This window comes from Sciurus vulgaris (assembly GCF_902686455.1).
Source record: "Sciurus vulgaris genome assembly, chromosome: 2".
Taxonomy (NCBI): Eukaryota; Metazoa; Chordata; class Mammalia; order Rodentia; family Sciuridae; genus Sciurus; species Sciurus vulgaris.
In genome coordinates, this window is record NC_136462.1 from 71,062,332 (window position 1) to 71,089,552 (window position 27,221).

Genomic DNA, 27,221 nt, shown 5'->3' on the forward strand with positions numbered 1-27,221 from the left:
AAAAAATGAAATAAAATTTACTTGAATAGTTTCTAAAATTACAAAACTTTAGTCACAGTGACCAAGTGGGGGAAAAAGACTCAAATTACTAAAATCAGAACTGAAAAGGAGACATTGCTACAGATGTAACAGAAGTAAAAAGGATAAGGGACTATGTATTATTAATGTATTATTAATAGCTAATAATCAGCAAGTTAAACAAGTCGGATAAACTAACAAAACTGACTCAAAAAGAAATTTTCAACAAGCCTACACCAAGAGACTAACACCAAACTTTTCAAACCCTTCTAAAAAAATAGAAGAGGAAGGAATACATCCTAACTCATTTTATAAAGTCAGTAATGCCCTGATACAAAGTCAGATAAAAACATAAAACTACAGATCAATGCCCCTTATGGACAGAGATGCAAATATTCTTAACAAAATACTAGTGAATTCAATCCTTATTAAGAGAATTATCAACCCTGACCAACTGGAATTTATCCCAAGAATAAATCAATCAGTGCAATATACCATGTAAACAGATTTAAAAAATCAAATGCTCTATCTTAATTTTCTGGTGATGCAGAAATGGCATTTGACAAAATCTAACACTCTTTCATGATAAAAACACTCAACAAGTTGGGAACAGAAGGGAACTTCCTTAGCATGATAAAGGTCATATATGGGGAAAAACAACTAACATATTGAATGGTATAAGACTGAAAGCTTTCCACCTAAGATCTGGAACAATAGAGATATCAACTCTCACCACTCCTTAACATACTGGAGATTCTAGCCAGAATAAGGCTTAAAATAAGATGCACCCAAATTTACAGCAAGAAGTAACTACTCAGAGAAGATATGATCTTATGTATAGAAAAATTCTAAAGAATTAAAAAAACTGTTAAGTGCTAAAAAATACAGCAATGTAACAAAACACAATATCAATATCAAAAACCAGTTGTATTTCTATATAGTAGGATGAACAATCCAGAAAGGAAATTAAAATAATTTAATTTACAGTAGCACAAAAAATTACTTAGTAATAAATTTAACCAAGGAGGTGCAAGCAAGACTTGTGCACTGAAAACTATGAAAACAGTGCAAAAAGAAATTAAAGAATCCTAAATAAATGAAAAGATTCTGTGTTTATGAGTTGTAAGACTTAAAGATGAAAATATTCCACAAAGCAATCTACAGATTCAGTGTAATTCCAATCAACCTCCCAATGACCTTTTTGCAGGAATGGTATAACAAATCCTAAAATTTATACAGAACTGTAAAGAACCCCAAATAGTCAAAACAACTCCCTCTCAAAAAAGTTGAAATACTTTCCAGTTTCAAAACCTACTATAAAACTACAGTGATTAAAATGGTATGGTGTTGGCATAAAGACAGACATAAATCAATGGAAAAGAAGAGCCTAGAAAATAACCCATACATTTATTGTCAATTGATTTTCAATAAAGGTGCCAATACCATTCAAAGGTGAAAGAACAGTCTCTTCAACAAATGGTGTGGAAACAACTGGAAAGCCACATAAAAAGAAATGAAGTTAGATCCTTACCTCACATCATATACAAAAATATTAATTCAAAATGGAGCAAAGATTTAAAAATAAAAACCCAAACTGTAGCATAATACAGGGGCAAATCTTTTATAACCTTGGATTTGTCAACAGTTTCTGATATGACACTGAAAGCACAAGCAAAAAGAAAATAAATTAGATTTCATCAAAAGCTAAAACTTCTGTGCATCAAAAAACACTATCAAGGGAAGGAAAAGACAATTCACAGAATGGGATAAAATATTTGGAAATCATGTACCTGATAAGGGGCCTGTAATCTAGAATGTCACAATTCAACAACAAAAACACAGGTAATCCAATTTAAAAGTGGACAAAACATCTGAATAAAACTTCTCCAAAGAAAATATTTAAATGGTCGAGAGGCACATGAAATAATGTTCATCATCACAGGCTTATGCAAATCAAAACCACGATGACATACCACTTCATGCATACTAGGGTACCTATAATTTTAAAAAGAAATGAAGCTGGGAGTGGGGCACATGCCTATAATCCCAGTGGCTTGAGAGGTTAAGGCAGGAGGACTGCAAGCTCAAAGCCAGTCTCAGCAATGCATCAAGGCCCTAAGCACCTCATTGAGACCCTGTCTTAAAATTTAAAAAATAAAAAAACAAAAAGAGCTGGGCATATGGCTCAGTGGTTTAGTGACCCTGGGTTCAATCTCTGGTGTTGGGGTGGGGCGGCGGGGGGAAGAAATGAAAGAAAAGGAAAATAATAAGTGTTGGTAGGGATAAGGAAAAACTGGAACCCTCATACGTTGCAGGTAGAAATGTAAAAGACACAACCACTGGGAAAGACAGCATGGCAAATTTTCAACATGTTAAATAGAACTATCATTTCACTTAGCGATTCTATCAAGTACATACCCCAAAGAACTGAAAACAGTTATTCAAAGAAAAACTTGTACACAAATGTTCATAGCAGCACTATTTAAATCATTATATCACAAATACAGAAACATGATACAGGCACATGAATCAGAAACACTGATTACAGGCAGTGGCACATGCCTGTAATCCCAGTGGCTCAGGAGGCTGAGGCAGTAGGATTACAAATTCAAAGCTAGCCTCAGCAACTCATGGAGGCCCTAAACAACTCAGAGAGACCCTGTCTCCAAACAAAATATTAAAAAGGGCTGGGAAAAGGCCATGGGTCAATCCCCAGTAAATCCCCCCAAAACAAAACAAAACACAATCCAACTATTCATTAACTGATGAATGAATACACAAAGTGTGGTATATCCACACAACGGAGTATTATTTGGTTATAAAAGAAATGAAGTACAGTTATCCCTTAATAAGTGAGAGGCCCTTCCCAACAGATAACAAAATCCTTAGACACTCAAGTCTTATATAAAATGGTACAGTATTTGCATATAGTCTACCAGAATAACCAATATCCTTAAATCATCTATTGATTACTTAGAATGCCTAATATAATGTAAATACTATGTAAATACTTGTTATACTGTATTGTTTAGGGAATGACAAGGGAAAAAAGTCTTTATGATCAGCACAGACACATTTTTTTTCTCAAATATTTTTAATCCATGGTTGGTTGAATCCAACACAGACAAAAGGGCCCAAATATATTGACTGACATATGCTACTACATAAGGGAAATTCAAAAAACATTAAGTGGAAGCAGACATTAAAGGTCACATGTTATATAATATCCTGTATAGAAAACATGAATAGGTAAACCCATAGAGGCAGAAAACAGATTTGTGGTTTCTAGGGATTAGAGGAATGAGGAAATAGGCACTACTGCTTAATATAATATGGAATTTTCTTTTGGGATGATGGAAATGTTTTTGAACTAGATAGAAGCAACGGCTTTACTAAATAGAATAAATGTTACTAAATTATACTTTTAAATGGTTAATTTTGTGAATTTTACTTAAAAAAGAATCAAATGTACATCTACTTTTTGTCAAATGTACATATGATATGGACAAGAAAAATGATGGTGTATTGTTTTTGTGCACAAACGTCCATAGGAGGTTTATCTGTAATGGTTAAAAACCATAAGCAACCTAAATAGTCATCAATGCATGGATAAAAAAATAGTGGTACATATGCAATACAATATAGTCACTAAAACTCAATGAATCCTTAAATGTATGAACTTTATTGCTTATAAATGAAATTAGAAGATGGATTTCTTAAAGATATGTTTAAAATTAAAAAGAAAATTAAAATTTATATTGGCTTATATAACTAGTGGAAACAAATTTCCACTGTGTCTCTGCATATTGGCTCCCTATGCCCATTGCTGATGTTTGTTTATGATTCCAATGTCAATCCAACACATAAAAAACCTTTCTGACTTGGTCAAAACTCAAGAAGAAATATGTGAGTGGTCTAGACTGTAGATATGCTGGTGATTCAAATACCTATATTGCTTTGGCTAGAGTAGAGGTGTTCGATGAGAGCATATTAAAGTTGTGTGCCTCTTAGACTAACCCCACCTACTGGTGTTTAGAAAGATGACCCTAAAATATTGGGTAGATTGGAAATTTAAGTAACTGTCTTAACTGTTCAAAATGAAAAGGAGAGGTAAACTTTTCTGTTTTAATAATTTCCTAATGCTCTTAAATAAGCTACTTTCTCATTGTATTTAACATACATCACTCTTATAATTAAAAAAACTTCACCAGGAAATCAAATATAAGAAACACACTATAAAATTACTAAATATTTTCATACCTCAGTTTCATCTTAATTTGGGGATAATAATAAAATGGTTGTGAGGATTGAGAAAATATGTATAAAGCATTTAAAATTTCATGAATATTAGCAAATATTGCTCTTGATTTTTCTCACTTGAAATGTCTTGAGGTTATGATATCAATACTTATTTTTTCCATATTTGTGAGGTTTACAAACCATATGTCACTAAAATCTCCATGGAACTATACAGAATTGTATGCTAACAGATAAAAAGCAAAACTTTTTTTTAACTTTTCCAGATTAACATAAGACACAATATGCTAAATTGTTAAAATAACAAGTACTGATTGAACATACACAATTCAGAGTATAAAGACAATGATCTGTACTACAGAATGCAAACATAAAGATGATGAGGACAAGAGCTAGCTAGTGCTATGTTTATAACCAAATTGCACAGAGGACGAAGTATTATGGTAGGGGGACATCTTGAAACATATGGGTAAAATCTTAAGGGAAATGCATTAAAAAAGGTAAAGGAACAGATGTAGAGAACCACAGTAGTAATGATGGAACATCAGCAGGTCAGAAAAGAGTGGAAAACTATGAAGATGATGCTTGGAAACAGAATGGAAATATGAAGGGCTTTGTGGGGGAAAAAAGAAAACCACTGAGATTTTAAATTATGTATGGTAGACAATGAAAAATAATTAGAGATTTTAAGGAGCAACATTTGGAAGGAGACTACAAAGAGGTAAGAAGCATTAAGTTAAAATAAAAGACAACTTTTTTTAGTTACATTTAGTTTTTTAATTGTATTTCAAATGCCTTATTAGCTGCATGAGAACAAATTACTGAATCTCTTAAAGACCTGTTTTCTTATCTGAAAACAGTAGTTACCTCAGTGATATTGTAAAGATTAATGTTAGTTTATGAAATATGATTTGTACAAAGTTTTGCAACTCAATATAAGAAGAGACATAGGTTATTAACTATGTGCCACACACTAAAATCCTTCCATGAATTAACTCATTTAATTCTCACAATAATCATACAAGATAGTTATTATCCTCATTAAACAGCTGAAGGAACTGAAGTATAGAGAGGTTCACACAATTTGCCTAGGGTCACATAGCTATCATATGGTAAAAGATGGGATTCAAACTGAGGCAATCTGTTTCCATACAGTTCCATCTTCTTAACTAGTGTAGTACATTGCTTCTCTAAGAAAGAGTAAGTCATGTTTTTAAAACTCTGGTAAAATATTCTAACCTTTCAATTAAATATGTAGATTATTCATCCCATCCTCCAGACCTACTGATTTAGAATCTCTGAGATTTGAAGTTTAGGAATCAGCATTCACCAAACCCTTAAGGTAGTGCATTCAGTGCTGGCGATATAGCCCATCACGTAGCGTGCCTGCCTCGCATGCTGGAGGCCTGGGTTCGAGTCCCCAGCACAGTGGGATTACGGAAATACAAACGAAACCAATTCTGAGGTAGTGCATACAAAATAAAGCATGAAACTCACTGATTTAGGTGAATGAAGTGAAAACTCAATGAAGAGCCCAGATAGGGAAATGTAACAAATTAGAATGCAGAAATGAATCTAAACGGGTGTTAGCATTTACTGGTGGCATATATGAATGAGCAGAATGTCTATCTGCACTACTTAGGAAAGGAGAGCCAGGTCTTTGATTAGTCTTATGTTTAAAAACACTGCCTATTTAAATATTTTCTTCCCCTTCCCCCAATACAGAAAACAAATATTCATTGGCAGGGGATGGAGGAGGGAGGAGGAGTCAGCACTGGATGAAGAATTGTTTTTATTCTGACTATTAAGACCTAATTCTAAAAGATATTTATACATTTATGTGGTACAATACCCTGATGTTAAAACCTTACAAGGTACTTAATATCCTTTCCTATAAGCAACACAAAATTAGTCTGACAGATTTTAATAAGGCAGGATATAAGACAAACATTTAAAGTACTCACAGTTTACATTTACCATCCACATCTAAACTATTCGAAAAGGTACGGCTTTATTTGGGAGGTTGGGAGTTTAGGTTCATTAAAAATGAACCAAAAAGAAAAGAAAATTCAAACAACAAAACCCGATTCTTGAAGCATTTGAGTTCTATCCCAAATGACCCCATATTAACTCAGTTGGCCAATGAATAAAGAGCGTGAAAAGGCAGGGAGGTGGAACTAAAGCTTATCCCTATTGTTAGGAAACTAAGACCCAGCGAATCACCTCTGTTACTATGACCAATTTAAAAGAGCAAGAGTCTCGGATTTTTGCGGTACATGAAAAATGTCAACCGTGAAAGAAAAATATCCGGTTTTAAATACAAAGGAGACTCGGGTTTCAGTTTAAATCCCCACCAGGCATTTCGGAGACTGTCACTTCCCGGCGGTCCACGGTAATACGGAGCGCTGGGGTACCCTCTTAGGAGGAACGCGGAGCCACAGAGCATCTCTTCGTTTTAAAGCTGCCCCCGACCTTCCATCATTTAATAAAGGGAAGTTCTTTTACCTGTGGTATCGCTTTCGCTATGACATTCACCTACTATGGAAGCTTCGGCATTCGAGTCGAATCGATGGAAATGCTAAACTGCGATTACGAAAGAGTTAGAGAACGGCTTACAAAACAGGCTTGATGTCAGGGGCCGGCGGGGCCCTCCGAATCCTCAATGCTCAGGTTGGCTGGGTGTGCGCAACCGTCAGGAGCGTTGGCCGGGGCGAACACTCCCCGCGCCCCGACTTCCACGGTCCTCCACACCTGGTCCCTGCAGACACCCACGCAGGTACGCGAAGCCCCCGCCACGCAGTCCGCCTCCCGACCAGCTATCCCATCCGATGGCCCCGCTTCTCTCCCTGGAATACTCCGTTTCTTCCCGTTCCCCATCTACTCACCGAGGCGCACGGAGCCTAAGTTCCAGGGTGGCTGCGTCACTTTTCTCTTCTCGCGCAAGCGCTGCCACACGCCAACAGCGAGCAGCTCCATCCAACGGCCCGTAGGATTCAAATTCGCCCACTTCCGCTCGCAACCCGGAAGGAGCGGTCGGCCCCGCCCCCCAGGGCAAATCCGTGGGGGCGGGCGGTGGGGTAGGGCAGGCGGCGCTCCAGAGGTGCTGTTCGGTGCTTACTCCGGCAGCTTTTCCTTTACGGTTTGTTTTTTTTCCAGACTCTCTTCTTTTAGGTTCTCAGAGGAGCCCGGGTGGTTGCTTTCTGCCGGGTGGCGCTTGAGCGGACCCACTTGTTTCTGAAAGGGATGAAAACGTGCAGAAGTTTTCTTCACCTTCAAGGAGTGGGGAAAATGGGAGCAGTTTTGCAGCTGGGAGGATTTTACCCCTCGCCCTCGCCCTGGAGTAAACAGCAGCGACAGCCCGAGGAAGAAGGCAAACCTCCACGTACTCCGCACAGGTTTGCCTGGCGCTCCTGAGCCCCTCCCGACAGCACCTCTACTCCTTTCCAGCCTCCGCTTGAGGAAGACTGAAAGAGGAGTTCGCCAGTCACCCCTCACCCGGCCGCAAATTGATAAGAGGTGGTCCGAGCGGTTCCGTCCCAAACAAAGTATTTGAGAAATAAATATTAAAAAGCAATTAAATGTCCCCACCCCGTATAAAGGATCATTTTACAAGGACTATTACGTCCTTCCTGTGAGATTCTTGGAACAGCAGTGTCTTTAATTTTTAAACCAAGAACTACGTTTTTGATCTAAACGTCTTTAGCTTCGGAAGGACTACGCCTGGGAACTTAATGACAGTAAAGGAAGAATCGGGCAAGCGTTTGGGGTGGGTGGGAGAAACTTAACTCTAACCTTTAGTGGTCGTGATTGATGGTTCCACCAGGTGGATCGTACTCACAGCTAATCGCGTTGATTTACCCAAACTGATGAGTTCAAACTAAAGCCATGGCAGCCACATTTCCGTCAAAAATACAATTTGAAAGATTTGCTAGATTTTTAGGAATTTATCTTACAGATAATCTGACAAGTGAAGTATAATGCTATTATTAAACTATTGTATTGTTTTTAGTAATGGGAGTGAGAACAATCTGTGTCACCCATAAGGAAATGGTTAAATAAGTTATATGTTAGGCTCTGACATACACTTTAGGTACTAAAAACTAATAATTCATATAATGAAAAAAGTGAGTTTTAGAATGACTATAGTATCCTGTAGTTTTGTATGTAAATGTATATCAGCATAAAAAATTCAGGATAGATCCATAAAAAGTGTGAACAATTATATACAGGAGTGGCAAACAGGGATGGAAGAAGATGGAGAACTTTTTGCCTTTTATAATAACTGTCGAATTTCTTAAATAATAGTTTTACTTTTGCAGTTTTGTTTTTAAATAAGATTGTTAGAAATTGAGTACATTCTAGATACAGAATTGGGTGTAATAAATGTATAAATTATAATGTTTGGATAATTCTGGCGTTCATATCATCAATTCATTCAATGTACACACATTTAGTCATTCATGATGTTGTATTATTCAATGTTCCACATTTCTGATAAGCCCCCATTAAATATATAACTTCTTCAAGTTCCTAGAAGGCAGAAACTAAATGCATATGTTCTGTCTTTTATAATTCTTGGACCTTCCAACCATTAAGTTTCATACTTCATAGGAATTAAATTCTCAGTTGACCTGCAAGCAAAAGTCAATTGCCCTTGAAACAGCCTCCACAAAGATCACAAAATACTAGTATATGTATTGTACATAAACAATTAAATATAGAGTGTCTATAAAACTCTAGGCAAGATTTTTAAAAAATTGGTTTTCCTGAGTTTAGTCCTTCACTAAGACCCTTAATAAATTCTTCAGTTCTCTTCCACTAAAAATGTTGACAAAAGTCAATCATCACCCAGCAGCCTAGCTGCTGACGAGATTCTGATTCTTACCAACAAACAGATTCATTTCTTACCAGCAGTGGAGGAAGGGTCCATGTAGCCATTCATGTGTATTTTTTCACCCTAAGATTAGCCAGGCTTAATTGTATAAATTTCCTATGACAGGTGTTCATTGAGCAGCATATCCAGTTACTTGAGCTACTTAAACTTTTTTCCCCAAGTATAGGTAATTTTAAATATAATAGGTAATGCTACAACATTCATGAACAAATATCTTCAATAAACTCACCGACTACACTAAGGAGCCTGAGGCAATGCTTATTATTATTATTTTTGGTACTAAAGACTAACCCAGGGGCATTTTACCTCTGAGTTACATCCCCAGTCCTAGTTTTTAATTTTGAAACAGGGTCTTGCTAATTCGTTTAGGGCCTCACTAAGTTGCTAAGGCTGACCTCAAACTTTCTATCCTGCCTCAGCCTCCCCAGTTGCTCCCCAGGCACCACTGTGCCTGGCCAGACTTACACATTTTTTTTAAAGGAAATACTCATTATAGGACATACATAAATCTAACAAATCTGACCATCATCTGATAGCTGATTAACATTTTTTGATTCAGTAAAATATACTTTATAAGTAGTTCAGTTTAATAAAAACTGCAAAAAATGAAGGAAAGAAAGAACAAAGATTTGATTTAGTTTTCTGGATAACACCTCAGAAATCTGAACTAGCTGAGAACTGAATCCATAGACCAATTTCAATCGTAGCTAATTTAACTTCTCTCTTTCCTGCATTCCTCTTCTCATTCCCCTCCACATGTAGCAGAAAGCAAGACAAAAACATTGACATTAATAGCCATCCGCTTACCATGCAAGAGCCAATACAAATGCTCCAGCAGAAGTACCCCAACAATTGACCTTGAAAGATTCTTAGCCAACTGACATGAGTGGCTAAAACAATAAAAATTCCTAGAAATAATTTAAGGAATGATAAAGGGCTGACATTTAAAAAAATGTAATGGAGAATACAAGTAATGAAATGTTCATAGAAAATAGTAAGAATTTTTAAGATATTTTAGTAAGAAAAAAAGGATTAAGGAATGCTGAGGGTAGATAAATTGTCTTACCACATAGTAAAACTTACTGCAAAGGTAATACAAAGGACAGTAGCCACAAACAATTGCACAAGCAAACAAACAAAAAAGTCAAACAAATCAGACAAAAAATTATTAGCCTAAAAGGACAAATACAAGGGATGAGGTCATGCTGGGGAATCTGAGACAGGAGGATTGCAAATTTAGGGTCAGCCCGAGCAACTCAGTGAGATCCTGACTGAAAATAAAATTAATAAGAAAACTGGAGATATAGTTCAGTAGTATAGCAGTTGCCTAGCGTGTGTGAACCCGTAGGTTCAATCCCTAGTATCAAACACACACACATACAGGACAAATACATAGAGAATCCAGAAAAATTTACATAGAGAATATTAATGGCACTAAAACTCAGTTCTTATTTCCTTTGCAAATTCAATAACAAGGATAAAGTTTTGAAAAAAAGGAAAAAGAAGTATTGATTGGCTAGCAAATGAGAAACATAGGGGACTCCTATTCCAAAGGCTGTGATCCTTGCAGGGAGAAGAGAGAACTTTAGGGCTGGGATCCAAATATTATCAGTAGATATAATTAATTAATGTCCATCTGGTGTCCTTGAGAAAGTCGTTGCTCGAGCTCCCAGGTTTGGAGTTTATTTATCTTTTGGGCAGTGATATTCTTTTGAGCAGTGAAGGTCACAAGGACACAATAGCTTGGCTTAGAATGGAAAAAAATGTCAGTCTTGTTTCTCCTGCTGTTGGGTGGGGGCAAGGGGAGAAAAGAGGAAAAACAAAACAAACAAAAACCAGCTACCTGTGGGTGAGCAACAAGGTTTATAGTCAAAAGTATAGAGTGAACCCCTGTTATCATATTAATATATTTTAAAAAGTGGCATTTTAGTTTTAGGAACAGTATAGTTTCATTTATAAATTGAACAATGCTGAAAATAACTGACTTCATATGGAAGACACAAACTTAGGCTTTTACCTTGCACCATATACCAAAATAAAATTCTAGAAGGATTAAACAGTGACATATAATGTACGTGTATATATGTATACATCCATATGTACGTGTGTGTGTGTGTGTGTGTGTGTGTGAGAGAGAGAGAGAGAGAGAGAGAGAGAGATATTAGATTAACTGTGACTTAAGGGTTAGAATAGACTTCTTAAGGCAGGAATCCTAGAAGCCATAAAATAAAAGATGAACACATACAAATAAGGTTAAAGTTAGAAATATCTCTATGAAAAAAGTCTTCATAAAACATCATAAGATAAGAGATTCTGTGAGGAAATATTTGTAAAAATTAGGATACTAGATTAACAATGCTAATGTAAAAATGTTCTTGTAACTGGTTTTTTCACAAAGCAATAAAACGGGTAAAAAAACTAACAAGTAATGGATTGAAAAGAAAAAGAAGACAATAAGCAAAAATATACTGAGCCTCACTACCTCACTTTTAGTAATACAAATCAAACTATAAAATGTCAATTTTCTTGCATTGGATCAGCAAAAGTTAAAGCAGTATTGCATAACATCCAATACTGGGAAGTTGTGGTGGTAAAATGTGCCCTTACTTACAAGGGCATACATTGCCATAATTCTTTTGGAAAACAAATTCAACCAAATTTTCTCAACTTTGGAATTCACCTACAGAGATAAATATGTTAGTGCTTTTTGAAGCAGTACTTGTAGTGGCTCCTGACTCAAAATAAATATCAAGAGGGAGATGACTGAATGAATAAATTAGGATGTATCATACTATTTGACCATATCCTTTTTTTGCCCCCCTAACTCTGTGTTCATTCTCCTTGACTGTTCCTTAGTTCTTCTGATTCTCAAATACTAGAATTCTTTGGAATATACTTAATATTTCTAATTAAGTCATGAATGCTATGTATGAAGTTTTCCTCCCATAGTTTTAAAAAAATGGAACTAATCACCTTTTGTAATAAGTTATAAAGAAAATATTGTACAAAATGAATATATGATCATTTGTTAGTATATGACTTCATGATTAATATGTATCTGTCAAGCATTTATTATGCTATCAGCAGTGCTAAATTCTTTTTTTTAATTGTTGATGGACCTTTATTTTACTTATTTATTTATATGCAGTGCTGAGAATCGAACCCAGTGCCTCACACATGTCAGGCAAATGCTCTATTACTGAGCTACAACCCCGGCCCCTAGCAGTGCTAAATTCTGAATGGAGTTTTATTCATGTGTTCACCAAAATGTTCTTTACTTTAGTTGCCAGATCAGTCTTTTTATTTCCATTTTTGAACTTGAATCAAGATATATCTTAGGAAAAACAGGTTGTTTGCTACCAAACAAGAGTCTTTTTCTCATTGTCTCATTTACTTGAATGTTTTGATCTACAATTGTAATCTAACTGTGGTTAGGTGTCTTTTAAGTAAAACATACCACCTCCTGGCAACAGGAAGCACCACCCAAAACGAATTTCAGTTCTCTTGTTTCAGGGTGTTTGGATAATAAGTAGTTATATTAACAGCAGTGATTTGGAATGATACTATTCCTGCTGAGTAACTGTGGTTTTAGCAAGAAGGTCTGAAAGTTTGCTTGAGACCAACATGAGACATGATATTCTAATGCAGGTCAAAAGTATGACTGTTTATGTTCACATTATCCTTCTTCAGGTTGGGGTGTCAAACAAATGGTTTCTGAATGCTTTTTTAATTGCGGTCTTTTGTCCTGAAGTGTTTACATAGAAATCAGAGCCTTTTTACAATGAAGATAACTCCAAATGCAGGAGTACACACTGGTAATGCCACCCTGAATAAAACAGGTAGTAAGCAACATGCTCGAACTGAGTCTTAAACAATCTTGGATACAATTGTTGGCAATCAAAAGTGTTTTCAGTTGATTTTGTATGTTTTGATTTTTTTTACTTCCTCCCAGAACACTAGAGGAAAAGGAATTGATAAAATGACTCAGTTATAAGTAGTTTAATTCTCACCTGAGCGGTTATAAAAACCTAATATTAACCTAAAACAATCAGTTAATAGCATAGTTTGTTTCTTATGGAAATTTTGTATGCTCATCTGTAAAATTGTAGGATGTTAATTTGATACAGGACCTAAAATATGATCTTGTTTTAGTAGAGAGTTTTTTAAATATTAGTATGGAAAAGATTCTTGTACTAGACTGGAGGTTGAATTGGATCATCAGTTCTCAAGATGTGGTTTAGATCTGGAATGTCTTCAAAAGGCCCATACATTAAAGGTTCGGTTCTACTGGGGCTTAGTGTTATTGAAATGTGGAATCTTTGAAGTGGGCCCTAACAGGAGGTCTTTAAGCTATTGGCGGCATGCCCTTGAAGGGAATTGTGAAAACCTGGTCTGTTCCCCTCCTTTCTCTTTTAATCCTCACCATCAGGTGAGTGGGTGTGCTCTGCTGCGAACTCCCACCAGGATGTGCCACCCCAAACTCAAAGCAATAGGATCAACTGATAGGGAACTGAAATCTCTAAAAATGTGAACCAAAATAAACCTTTCTCTTCATAAGTTAATTATCCCAGGTACTTGTTACTATAATGGAAAGCTGACTAACACATTTTCAAGCCATTTTCATTATATTACTAAGACTTTTTACCTTTCTTGTGTTCTTTCTTACTTATGGTTCACAAGCGTACAATGGAGTTTTCTGGAGACTATGTGAGATGATATTGCAATGGATTAAATGCAGAAACTGATATGAAAATCCAGTGGTTTTTTCTACTAATAAGACAATAGGAGATTTGATAAATGCCACCCTTCTCACTGAATTATTTTGTTTTAGAAAATAAAATATTATGTTAATATGTAGTGTATACTTATTTTAACAGAATTAAATATACACACTAAAAATTTCTTAACTTTAACTTTTAATATGTAAATAATTATAAATGTAAGTCACACAAAATCTTTATTTGTTCTTTTTAGGTATGCCTGATAGTATTTTGACATATTATGTATACATGGAGTATAACTTACTCTAATTAGGATCCCAATCTTGTGGTGGTATATGATGTGGAGCTTCACTGGTGGTATATTCATATATGAGCATAGGAAAGTTGATTAATTCTATAGTCTTTCCTATTCCCATCTCCCCTCCTTTCCCTTCATTCCCCTTTGTTTAATCTGAGGAACTTCTATTCTTCACTTTCCCCTTTAATGTGTGTTAGCATCTACATGTCAGAGAGAACATTTGGCCTTTGCTTTTTTGGGATAGGCTTATTTCACTTAGCTTCACAGTCTCCAGTTCCATCCATTTACCAGCAAATGCCAAAATTTTATTCTTCTTTAAGGTTCAGTAATATTCCAATGTGTATATATACTGCATTCTCTTTATCCATTCATCTGTTGAAGGGCACCGAGTTGGTTCCACAGTTTAGCTATTGTGAATTGAGCTGCTATAAACATTGATGTGACTGCTTCACTAAAGTATGCTGATTTTAAGCCCTTTGGGTATATGCAGAGGTGGGATAACTGGGTCAAATTGTGGTTCCATTCCAAGTTTTTTGAAGACTCTCCATACTGCTTTCCAGAGTGGTTGAACCAAGTGCAGTTCCATCACACAAAATCTTTTGGTGGACTTCAGTTTTTAAGAGCATAAAGCAATCCAAAAAGTTCAAGAGATAAATAATATCTAAAGAGTAGTTTTTAGGTTTTGATTTTTAAGTGTCAGTAACATAAACAAAAACAAACAACAGGGAGGGGTGGGGGGAAGGGAAAAAATAACAGAATGAATCAAACAACATTACTCTATGTAAATTTATGATTACACAAATGGTATGCCTTTACGCCATGTACAAACAGAGAAACAACATGTATCCCATTTGTTTACAATAAAAAAAAAAAAAAAAGACAGAAAATCTTTCCAAAATTTTGGGAGCCAATACTTCCAATTTTGACAAGGGTATTTATTCTCTGGCTAGGACTGCAGTCACAAAACATATCTGGATGACTTAAACAATAGAAGGTATTATCTCATTGTTCTGCAGGCTAGAAATCTGAGAGCAAGGTGTTGGCGAGTTGGTTCCTTCTGAGGACTATGGGTAGTACTTGTTCTATGACTTTCTGAGTTTCTGGTAGTTTGCTGTCAATCCTTGGCATTTCTGGATTTGTGGATTATCACCCTTAACTATGACTTTATCTTCAAGTGGCATTTTCCCCATGTGTATATCTCTCCCAAATCTACTTTTTGTAAGGATACCTGCAATATTTAGGGTTTTTCCTTGGTACTTCTTTTACCTTGATAACCAAATAAGGTCACTTTCCAAGGTATTGAGGGTTAGGACTCCAAATTATCTTTTTTGAGGGGCAATACAGTTCAATCCATAGCATCAAATAAAAGAATTACTGGGATATGGCTCAGTTGTTACAGTTTCTTTTCTATATGCCTCTGTATGCTTCTTGTCTAGCATACACAAAACCCTGACCCTGGGTTCCATCCCCAGCAACACTGAAAAAAAAAAAAAAAAAAAAAGGAAGAAAACTTCATCTGTCATTATCATGAGCATAATTTTATAAAACATAAAATATTTTTCCACCAAAAAAAGCTGGAAGAAACTAATTAAGAAGACTATACTTTAGTATGTTTACATTTTAGGAAAAATCCAATATGGCAAAATCACATCATACAAAGAAATTATGTTCTAAGTTCAGCCAAGAAAGTTAAGGTTAAGCATAGTAAACATTACTCTAAAGTATTGCCTGAAATTCCCATATATTGCAATATGAATATATAAGTGAATAAGGTATACTGTAGTTAAAGTATAATTCTTTAATGGAATCATACTAAAAATTAATAATTCAGAAGTTTCCATATTGAAACACTCCAAATAAATGAAGATTCCATCCTGTTGGCTCTTCTCTCCATTCTTATCATTGTTTTCATGTACAGACAATTTTATCAACTATTCTAACACTTTCAGCTTCATTCTTTCATTTGACAAATATTTACTGAGCTCCTGATATTACCAGGCCTGTTCTAGGCACTGGAATTCTGAATTAACAAGAAAGATATTTTTTATTGTAAACAAATGGGATACATGTTGTTTCTCTGTACATGGAGTCAAGGCATACCATTTGTGTAATCATAAATTTACATAGGGTAATGTTGTTTGATTCATTCTGTTATTTTCCCTTTCCCCTCACCCCTCCCACGCCTCTTTTCCCTCTATACAGTCCTTCCTCCATTCTTGTCACCCTCCTTAACCCTAACCCTAAACCTAACCCTAACCCTAACGCTAACCCCTCCCACCCCCCATTATCATCATCCGCTTATCAGCGAGATCATTAGTCCTTTGGTTTTTTGAGATTGGCTTATCTCACTTAGCATGATACTCTCCAATTTCATCCATTTGCCTGCAAATGCCATAATTTTATCATTCTTTATGGCGGAGTAATGTTGATATGGTGAATTATGTTTATTGATTTTCAGAGGTTGATCCAACCTTGCATCCCTGGGATTAACCCACTTGATCATGGTGCACTATCTTTTTAATATATTTTTGTATGCAATTTGCTAAAATTTTGTTGAGAATTTTTGCGTTGATGTTCATTAAGAATATTGGTCTGAAATTTTCTTTCCTCGATGTGTCTCTGTCTGGTTTAGGTATCAGGGTGATGTTGGCTTCATAGAATGAGTTTGGGAGGGTTCCCTCCTCTTCTATTTCATGGAATACTTTGAGGAGTAATGGAATGAGCTCTTCTTTAAAGGTTTTGTAGAGCTCGGCTGAGAACCCATCCGGTCCCGGACTTTTCTTTGTTGGTAGCTTTTGATGACCCTTCTATTTCATTGCTTGAAATTGATTTATTTAAGTTGTGTATGTCCTCCTCGTTCTGTTTAGGTAATTCATATGTCTCTAGAAACTTGTTGATGTCTTTGAGGTTTTCTGTTTTGTTGGAGTATAGATTTTCAAAATAGCTTCTAATTGTTTTGTATTTCACTCGTGACTGTTGTGACATTTCCTTGTTCATTCCGAATTCTAGTAATTTGATATGTCTCCCTCTTTCCTTTGTTAGTGTGGCTAAGGGTTTATCAATTTTGTTTATTTTTTCAAAGAAACAACTATTTATTTTGTTAATTTTTCCGATTGTTTCTTTTGTTTCAATTTTGTTGATTTCAGCTCTGATTTTAACTATTTCCTGTCTTCTACTACTTTTGGTGTTGGTCTGCTCTTCTTTTTCTAGGGCTTTGAGCTGTAGTGTTAAGTCGTTTATTTGTTGATTTCTACTTCTTTTGTTGAATGCGCCCCATGAAATAAATCTTCCTCTAAGTACTGCTTTCATAGTGTACCAGAGATTTTGATATGATGTGTCTTTGTTCTTGTTTACTTCTAAGAATTTTTTTATTTCCCTCCTGATGCCTTCTGTTATCCATTCATCATATAATAGCATATTATTTAATCTCCAGGTATTGGAGTAGTTTCTGTTTTTTTATTCTGTCACTTATTTCTAATTTTAACCCATTATGATCTGATAGAATACAAGGTAGTACTCTATCTTCTTGTATTTGCTAACAGTAGCTTTGTGGCATAAAACATGGTCTATTTTAGAGAAGGATGCATGTGCTGCTGAGAAGAAAGTGTATTTGTTCTTTGTTGGATGGTGTATTTTATATATGTCCATTAAGTCTAAATTATTGATTGTGTTATTGAGATCTATGGTTTCTTTATTCAATTTTTTTGGGGGGGGAGCTATCCAGTGGTGAGAGAGGTGTGTTAAAATCGCCTAGTATTATTGTGTTATGGTCTATTTGATTTCTGGAATTTAGAAGGATTTGTATGATGTATATGAATGAGCCAATGTTCGTGGCGTAGATATTTATGATTGTTATGTCTTGCTGATTTATGCTTCCCTTAAGTAGTATGTAATGTCCTTCTTTATCCCTTCTGACTAGTTTTGGCTTGAAGTCCACATTATCTGAAATGAGGATGGATACTCCAGCTTTTTTGCTCTGTCCATGAGCATGGTATGTTTTTTCCCATCCTTTCACCTTTAGTATGTGGGTATCTCTTTCTATGAGATGAGTCTCTTGCAGACAGCATATTGTTGGATCTTTCTTTTTAATCCAATCTGCTAGTCTATGTCTTTTGATTGATGAGTTCAGGCCATTAACATCCAGGGTTATTATTGTGATATGATTTGTGTTCCCAGTCATTTGACTCATTTTTGTTTTTTGACATGATTTGATTTCTCCTTTATTTGGCTATTCCTTTAGGCTAGTTCCTCCCATTGCTGATTTGCATCGTTGTTTTTCATCTCTTCCTCATGGAATATTTTGCTGAGAATGTTCTGTAATGCCGGCTTTCTTTTTGTAAATTCCTTTAGCTTTTGTTTATCATGGAAGGATCTCATTTTGTCGTCAAATCTGAAAGTAAGTTTTGCTGGGTACAAGATTCTTGGTTGGCATCTGTTTTCTTTCATGGCTTGGTAAATGTTGTTCCAGGCCCTTCTAGCTTTTAGGGTCTGGATTGAAATATCTGCTGATATTCTTATTGGTTTCCCCTTGAATGTAATTTGATTCTTTTCTCTTGCGCCCTTTAAAATTCTGTCTTTATTTTGTATGTTAGGTATTTTCATTATATGTGCCTTGGTGTGGGTCTGTTGTAATTTTGTAATATTTGGAGTCCTATAAGCCCGTCTTGTACTTGGTTTTCCATTTCTTCTTCAGATTGGGAAATTTTCTGATATTATTCATTGAATAGATTGTTCATTCCTTTGGTTTGTTTCTCTGTGCCTTCCTCAATCCCATAATATTCTTAAATTTGGCCCTTTTCGTGATATCCCATAGTTCTTGTAGATTCTGTTCATGATTTCTTACCATCTTCTCTGTTTTGCTCAACTTTGTTTTCAAGATAAATATTTTTTCTTCAGTGTCTGAGATTCTGTCTTCCAGGTGTTCTATCCTATTGGTATGCTATCTATGGAGTTTTTAACTTGGTTTATTGTTTCCTTCTTTTCAAGGATTTTTGTTTGTTTTTTTTCAGTATCTCTAACTCTTTATTAAAATGATCTCTTGCTTCCTGTATTTGTTCTTTTAACTGTTGATGGATGACATCATTTAATGCCTGCATTTGCTTTTTTATCTCTTCCTTCAGTGGCTGCATTTGCTCTTTCATCTCTTCGTTTGCTTTAATTATGTACATTCTGAACTCCCTTTCTGACATTTCTTCTGCTGTGCTGTCATTGGCTTTTATTGATAAAGTATCTAGGTTTGTTTGGGACATTTTCTTGTTTTCTCATATTGGTCAGATATCAGTGGGACTCTGAGATATTGCAGATTTCCTCTATTGGCTTATAGTGTCCCTGTAGATTTCAAGTATATCGCCTCCCAGCCTTAAGTAGCCTGAAGTCTTGGAGGAACTTGATAATGCAGTGCTTCTGAAGAAAGCTGCCACTAGCCCGCTACTGGTTCCAGGGCTTGGAGCTGGCTCTGTGCGGAAAGGCTCTCACTGGGCGACTTGCTCTGAGTAGCTGGCCATGGAAGTAGCCCGCCGCTGGAGGGAGCAGGTCTGCTTGGAGAAGTCTCTGGCTGCCCTGCCCTAGTCCCAGAAGCTGCTTGTGGGCTGGGGCTTGCTGCTGGGTCTGGGACTTGGAGCTGGCTCTGTGCAGAAAGGCTCTCACTGGGCGGCCTGCTCCGAGAAGCTGGCCGTGGATGGTGCCTGCCACCGGAGGGAGCAGAGCTGTTTGGGGAAGTCCCTGGCTGCCCTGCCCTGGTCCCTGAAGCTGCCTGCGGGCCTGGGCTCACCGCTGGGTCCGGGTTTGGAACTGGCTCTGTGCGGAAAGGCTCTCGCTGGGCGGCCTGCTCCGAGAAGCTGGCTGTGGAAGGAGCCCACTGCTGGAGGGAGCAGGGATGCCTGGAGAAGACTCTAGCTGCCCTGCCCAGCTCTGAGAAGCCACCCCTGTCCGGCAGGGCCGAGCTTCACCTGGTGGGGAGACTCACCCTGGCGGGCTGCTATGTTAGTCCAAGTCTCTCATGCCTCCCTATCTTGAATCCTGGGTTCTGGAGTGATAGGAGATGCACGTCCACCCTCTAGTCCGCCATCTTGGATCCCCTCAAGATTTTTTAAATTTCTTCTTTCTTTTTTGATATCAGGGATTGAAACCTGGGACACTTAACCACTGAGCCTCATTTCCCAGAACTTTTTATTTTTATTTTGAGACAGGGTCTTGCTAAGTTACTTAGGGCTTCAATAAGTTGCTGAAGGCTGGCTTTAAACTCATAATCCTTCCTGCCTCAGCCTCTCAAGGCACTGGGATTATAGACATGTGGCACTGTGCCTGGCAAACAAGGAAGATTTTGACCTTCTTTGTTCTTATAAAACATACAGAATAGTGGAAGAGAAAGATGATAATCAAACTATGGCAAGCTTCCCCCCAAAATACTGTCAAGTAACTTATTGAAAAGACACAGTGTGGTTTATCTTTAACTGTAATAAGGGAGAGAACAACGACTGATCGTCATACCATCTCCAAAAGGGAAGAGCTCAGGGCTTAGATTTGGGTTAAGAGGATCTTTCAACAAGGGTGGTAGACTTGGTTAGGATTGGGTAAGGATGGTAATCTCTTTAATACTGTGGACACATCAAGGTGAAGATTTCCAGGCAAAAGTATAAAAAAGATTTGGAGGATTAACAGTTTTTTGATTCTATCTTGAAAATGTGAAGAGTTTGATTTCACTTAAGTGAGGTTTTCTAGAACATTCCTGAAACAAAATTTGTTTGTCACTTTTATCTTCCAGGGCTAGAGATTTCTGAAATTGTGAAATCAGGTTGAAGAAGACAGTGGGAAAATGTTTTCCAGTGAAGATAGCAAATAGTATAGTCCTATTAATGTGGTGGATAAACTGACCCATTCTAACATTTCCTCTTATGGTCTTTGTTACCCTAAACTGAAGCATAGATCAGTCACATCTGAGGGCATATAAGTTCACACCTTCCACTCTATTTGCATATCATGATGACAAATCAGGTTTTTGGTGTTATTTTGGTTTCCTATTTCCATAGAAGTCAGGGTTTCTTACTTGTTTTTGGCCATTAATGATGTTGTTTTTTTTTCATTTTTGTAAGATTTGCTAAATCATTTGATGACCTAGTGGCTATGCAGCAGCATTGAATACACGAGAGGACAACACATCTGAATACTACCTCATGGAAAAGTGCTGGCAGAAGGATTGTGATCAGATTTTGAGTTTATTTCTTTTAGGAGTCACAGACTGTCAACAATAAAATCAATAGAATAGATTTCATCCCCAATCTGAAGCAACAAAGATTGTCTCTGCTTTGCTTCTTCAACCATTTAAGTCATATTAAAAATTCTAGAGATGTCTGCAAGTATGTAATTACAAAACATTCAGTTTCCTTGAAAGAGCATATGTTACCCTTTAAGAGGCCAATAGTACATCTATGTGGCTCCATTCAGAAACAACATGCCTGTCAATTTTATGCACCTCCCAGGCAAGGAGTTCAATAGTCCAGATGGCATTGTCTAACACTTCCTCTATTCTCTGAGACACAACATGTAAAATTATACTAAAATTTGTGGCCTTTTGTAAAGCATGTATTGGAAAGAATGGAAAAAAACAGAAAGCAGTCCTGAATTCCCTTGAGTAGTGAGTGTTTGGATCTCAAATCTAGCTCCAGTTTTTCTCCTCATTTAATTGTTATGTAAAGATTTCTTTTCCCAGAGGGGCAACTTATTTTTTAAAGTAAACCCCAGGTAAAGTCTGGCATCATTTTCTCAAGGTAACATGTCTCTGTCCAGTTTGTAAGTGGTAGTCAGTAGGTTTTTGTACCACAAACCCAATTTCAGTCATTGAGGATCACCCAATCTGTTTTCTGCTAAAATACTCCTCAGGAGTTGTCAAATAGTGTGATAACATTTTGGCTTCACTCATGATTGACACCAGGCAATGTCATAGTGGCATGGAGATGCTGGGGTAGATCTAAGTGGTGTTTCCTACCTATGAGATCTGTAGCAGTGAGACAGGCTCCAGATATACACTATGTGCTCCCTAGAGATCTTCAAAGTTCTATCTCTATGAGTTACTAATTACAAAACCTAGCTTCTATGAAAGGGCCCTGAGTATTATGTCAGCAAAGATATGAAACTCCATTTCTTTCATAGGGATGATATGATAGGGTATTTTAGGTTTATGCTCTGATCTGTTATGTTATTTAACATCTGATGGTAAAATAAATGATTCACCTAACGATTGAGTCCAACTACATTGGAAACCAAATAATTCATTTCAAGAAACTGGTGCCAAGAAAAACTGGTATCTCTCAAAGAAAAATATATACAAACTCAACAGTCGGGCTGGATGCTTCAGCCAATTCATGAGTAGACTATAGCCTGATATTGGATTTATGCCAACACATTAAAAGTGCAAAACTCTATGTTAAGAACAAGGTCTTTAAGAAAAATAAAAGGTACTTAGGAGAGGAAGAAGTCAAATTATTTGTAAATGACATTATTGTCTATGTAGAGATCCTGAAACAATCTACAAGCAAGAAACTGGAACTAACATATAAGTTTAACAAGGTTTCTGGATATAAGATCAGTACACACAAAAATTTGTATTTCTATATGTTAGCAATAGACAATTCGAAATTATAATTTGTAAAATACTATTCACTATAGAAATAAAATACGATACCTTAGAGATAAATGTGGTGAAATTGTGCAAGAATCATACACCAAAAACTATAAAACATGGCTAAGAGGAATGAAGACAAAGCTAAATAAATGGAAGGATCTACTATGAAGACTCAATAATGGTAAGATACCAACTCTCCCCAATATGATTAACAGATTCAATAAGCTTTCCATTAAAATCCCAAAAGGTTTTTAATAGAAAGTAACGAGGTATTCTAAGATTCATATAGATATGTAAATAATCTAAAATAGCCAAAACATTGTAAAAAAGAAGTGCAAAGGGACTATTAAGATTATGTGACTCAAGACATTTATAAAGGTGCAATAATCAAGAGTGTGGAACTAGTTGTAAGATAGACAATAGATCAATAGAACATAATAAGTCCAGAATTAGACCTTCTATACGTGGACAACTAATTTTTGACAATGGTGAAAGGCAATTCAGTAGAGGAAGGGTAGTATTTTCAGTGAATTGTACTGGCGCAATTTATATCTATATGTAAGAAAATGAACTTCAATCCATATCTATTTACAAAATTTAACTCCAAATGGAAGAGACATAGATGCAAAACACAAAGCAATAAGATTTGTAGAGGAAAAAAAAAAGACAAAATCTTTGACCAGGTAGAGATTTCTTAGACACAATACCAAAAGCACAAACCATAATAGAAATATTTAATAAATTAGATTTTATAAAATTAAAAATGTCTGCTATTCAAAGGACACTGTTTAGAAAATAAAAAGGCAAATAGAAAAATACTTATAAATAAAGTACTTGTATCCAGAATACATTACAAACACTAAAAAAACCAATAATAAGAAATTCCTATTAGTAAATGGGCAAACAATTTGAACAAATACTTCACCAAAGAAGAGCTATACATGGCAAATAAGCAGATTAAAAAGATCACTGGTTATTGGGGAAATGCAAATTAAAACCATAGTGAGATATTACTTACCTATCAGAATGACTAAAATTCAGGATGAAAATTCTTCAAAGAGGGCAAAGTAGGAAGCACTGGAAATCTGTCTATCCACCTCGATGAGTGTTTTGGAATTCTGGAGTTTGTGACAACTTGCAACTTCCAGGAGCAGTCATAGAGGATAAATTGCAGTTTTTTACAGTCAACTGCAGCTCTTATTGGAGTACCAGCTACCCATTCCCTATGCTTTAGCCCTGTGTTTTGCCTATGTTCCTGGAGCAACTTGGACACAGCTTGCAGGAACCAGGGTGGGCAGAAAGGACCTGTACTTTGAGTGATTGTTGTATCTGATCACAGAGGTAGACAAAAGGGTGGTGGCCATTATAATTTTATTACCCTCCATTGTCACTGGCCCTTCTCCTTCTGGCTAAAGTGATATCCAGGAGACATAAAGAGCCTGTGCTTCCCTGCCTTTATTTTTGCTCTTTTCCCCTTTTGGGAGCCATGTAGTGAAGACTAGAACATTTAAAAGAAACCACATATATGGGAGAAACTAGAAAGTCATCATGCATGCACAGGTGAAGGTACGGGCTCAGCAAAGGCCCAAGAAGACTAAATTTACAACTCAGGCTGATCCTTGGCACAGAGACAGCATGCAGCAATCAAAAACTAAAAACCAAGGGTTTTTAGTGGTACAGTGCATGCCTTGCATTCGTGAGGTGCTAGGTTCTATCCTCACCATCACATAAAATTAAATAAATAAAATAAAGGTATTTTGTTCATATACAATTAAAAATATTTTTAAAAACCCTAAAAAAAACCCAACAAACAACAACACAAAAACAAACTCAATTAAACCCTGGGCAAAGGGGAGAAGCTATTTCCAAATTATCACATTATTAAATTCAAAGTCCAATTTTCCATATACACAAAAATCACAAGGCATGTATAGAAGTAGAAAACTGTGGCACATTCAAAGGAAACAATTAAGCTAATACACTGTCCCTGCGAAACACATTATAGCAGATTTACTAGACAGATACTCTAAAACAAGTGTCTTTAGATACCTGAAGAACTAAGACCTGGTGAAAATCAACAAAATGATGTAGGAAAAAAATGGAAATACCTATAAAGAGATAGAAAGCCAAAAAAGAAACTATGTACTACCAAAAAGCACAATAACTAAACTGAAAATAAAATTACTAGAAGAATTCAAAGGCAGATTTGAGCAGATGAAGGAAAAAATTAGTGAACTTGAAAACAGGACAATGAAAATAACTGATTCTGAGCAACAGAAAAAAAAAGACTAAAGAAAAGTGAACAGAGTTCAAGGAACCTGTGGGATACCATCAAGAAGACATACATGCATTATAGCAATCTCAGAGGAAAGAGAAAGAGAATATTTGAATAAATAATTGCTGAAAAATTCCCAAATATGATGGAAGACAGTAATATAAATGTTCAAGAAATTCAACATATAGGGAACTCAAAGTACATTGTAATAAAATGTCTTGGCAGGGACAGTTTCCGCCATGCTGCTTGACAAGTCCCGAGCATGGGGAAGGGCTTGGCAAGGCCACCTCCAGAAACTGCCCGCTGTCCGCTCCCTTCCATTCATTTCCTTTCTCTAATTCAATGAACTTCTACACTTCCCTTCCCTACCCTACCTCATTATGAATAAGCATTCACATATCAGAGAGAGTATTTGGCCTTTGCTTTTTTGGGATTGGCTTATTTCACTTAGCATGATATTCTCCAGTTCCATCCATTTACCAGCAAATGTCATAATTTCATTCTTCTTTAAGGCTGAGTAATATTCCATTGTGTATATATACTACATTTTCTTTATCCATTCATCTGTTGAAGGGCATCTAGGTTGGTTCCATAGTTTAGCTATTGTGAATTGAGCTGCTATAAACATTGATATGGTTGTGTCACTATAGTATACTAATTTTAAGTTCTTTGGATATAAGTCGAGGAGTGGGATTACTGGCCCAAATGATGGTTCCATTCCAAGTGTTCTGAGGACTCTCCATGCTTTCCAGAGTGGTTGCACCAACTTGAAGTCCTACCAGCAATGTGAGCGTACCCTTTTCCCTACACCCTTACCAACATTTGTTACTCATATTCTTGAAAACTGCCATTCTGACTGGAGTGAGATAGATCTCAGTGTAGTTTTAATTTGCATCTCTTTAATTGCTAGAGATGTTGAACTTATTTTCATATATTTGTTGACTGATTGTATTTTTGTTCTGTGAAGTGTCTGTTCAGTTCCTTTGCCCATTTATTGATTGGGTTATTTGTTTTTTTGGTAAGTTTGCAAAAAATATTTTTGAAAAGGACAAAGTCAGAGGGCTTGGACTATGTGATCCATAACATCCTGTAGAGTTATGTCAATCAAGACAAGATGATATGAAAATACAGGCAGATTATAACAGAACATAATTAAAAAGTCCAGAAACAGACCCGGACGATTGCTTTCCAACAAAGATATCACACTAATTCAATTGTGGAAATCATAGTTTATTCAAAAATAGTACTGGAATAACTGAATATCGGGGGGGGGATTAACACTGATTCTACACACTGAATGTAATTCAAAACGAACCACACACACACAGACACAGATGCAATTTCTAAAAGAGAAACGGGTAAATACCTTTATGATCCTGTGTTTGGCAACAATTTCTACATAAGACAGACATACTATGAACCATTAAAATAATGAAATAATAATAATAAAATTGATGAACTAAATGTCAAAATTAAAAACTTCCAAATCAAGACACTTGCCAAAATATATATATTTATATTCATAATGTATAATGTATAAATAATACAACTCAATAAAAAAGTCACAATTAAGAAATAAAACAGACAAAAGATTCTAACAGACACATAAAAATTAGTATCTTTTACTTGTCAAGGAACACTATTAAGAAAATAAGAGAAGCTTCAGACTGAAAGTGTTTGCAAATCATAATCTAAAAAAGTACCTGAATATATTTTTTTGGAAAAAATTGTCAAAACTTAAAAATAAGGGACATTAACCAAAACAGCAGAGCCAAGAGCTCTGCTGGGGAAGGCCTATTAAAAATGTCTTATAGAATACCGACAAGAGACAGAAGTGATAGAAAGGAAGCAAAAAGAAATTCTGCCGCTAAAAATAAATATCTGAAATGGAAAATGTACTACAGGCATTCAATAGCAAATCTGATAAGTTAATTGAGATTATTTAGCATGGTGAACAAAAAGAAAAATGTACAGAACTTAATAGACAGTGAGGCACTATCACTGTATGCTCAATGGAACATACCAATACATGCTTAATGAAAGTCTAAGAATAGAAGAGAGGAGCAGACAGAATATTTGAAAAACTAATGACCCCAAACTTCCCAGATTTGATATAAGACATCAATCTACACATTTTC

General features: G+C 36.0%; 1 protein-coding gene across 8 annotated transcripts in view; it reads right to left on the reverse strand.

The window, feature by feature from the left end:
* G2E3 (G2/M-phase specific E3 ubiquitin protein ligase) overlaps positions 1-27,221 on the reverse strand; it is an 84,795-nt gene that overhangs the window by 45,832 nt on the left and 11,742 nt on the right. For 2 of the 8 annotated variants that reach the window (XM_079127228.1, XM_079127224.1), the window contains exons 1-2: positions 7,161-7,225; positions 6,781-6,858 (exon numbers count right to left, since the gene is read on the reverse strand). The exons of 2 other annotated variants lie outside the window; for them this stretch is intronic. The gene's annotated coding sequence lies outside the window, so the exon portion shown is untranslated. Of the gene's footprint in view, positions 1-6,780; positions 6,859-7,160; positions 7,305-27,221 lie in introns of those variants that run through there. 4 more of the 8 variants (XM_079127225.1, XM_079127221.1, XM_079127226.1 and 1 more) reach the window with 3 other exon arrangements.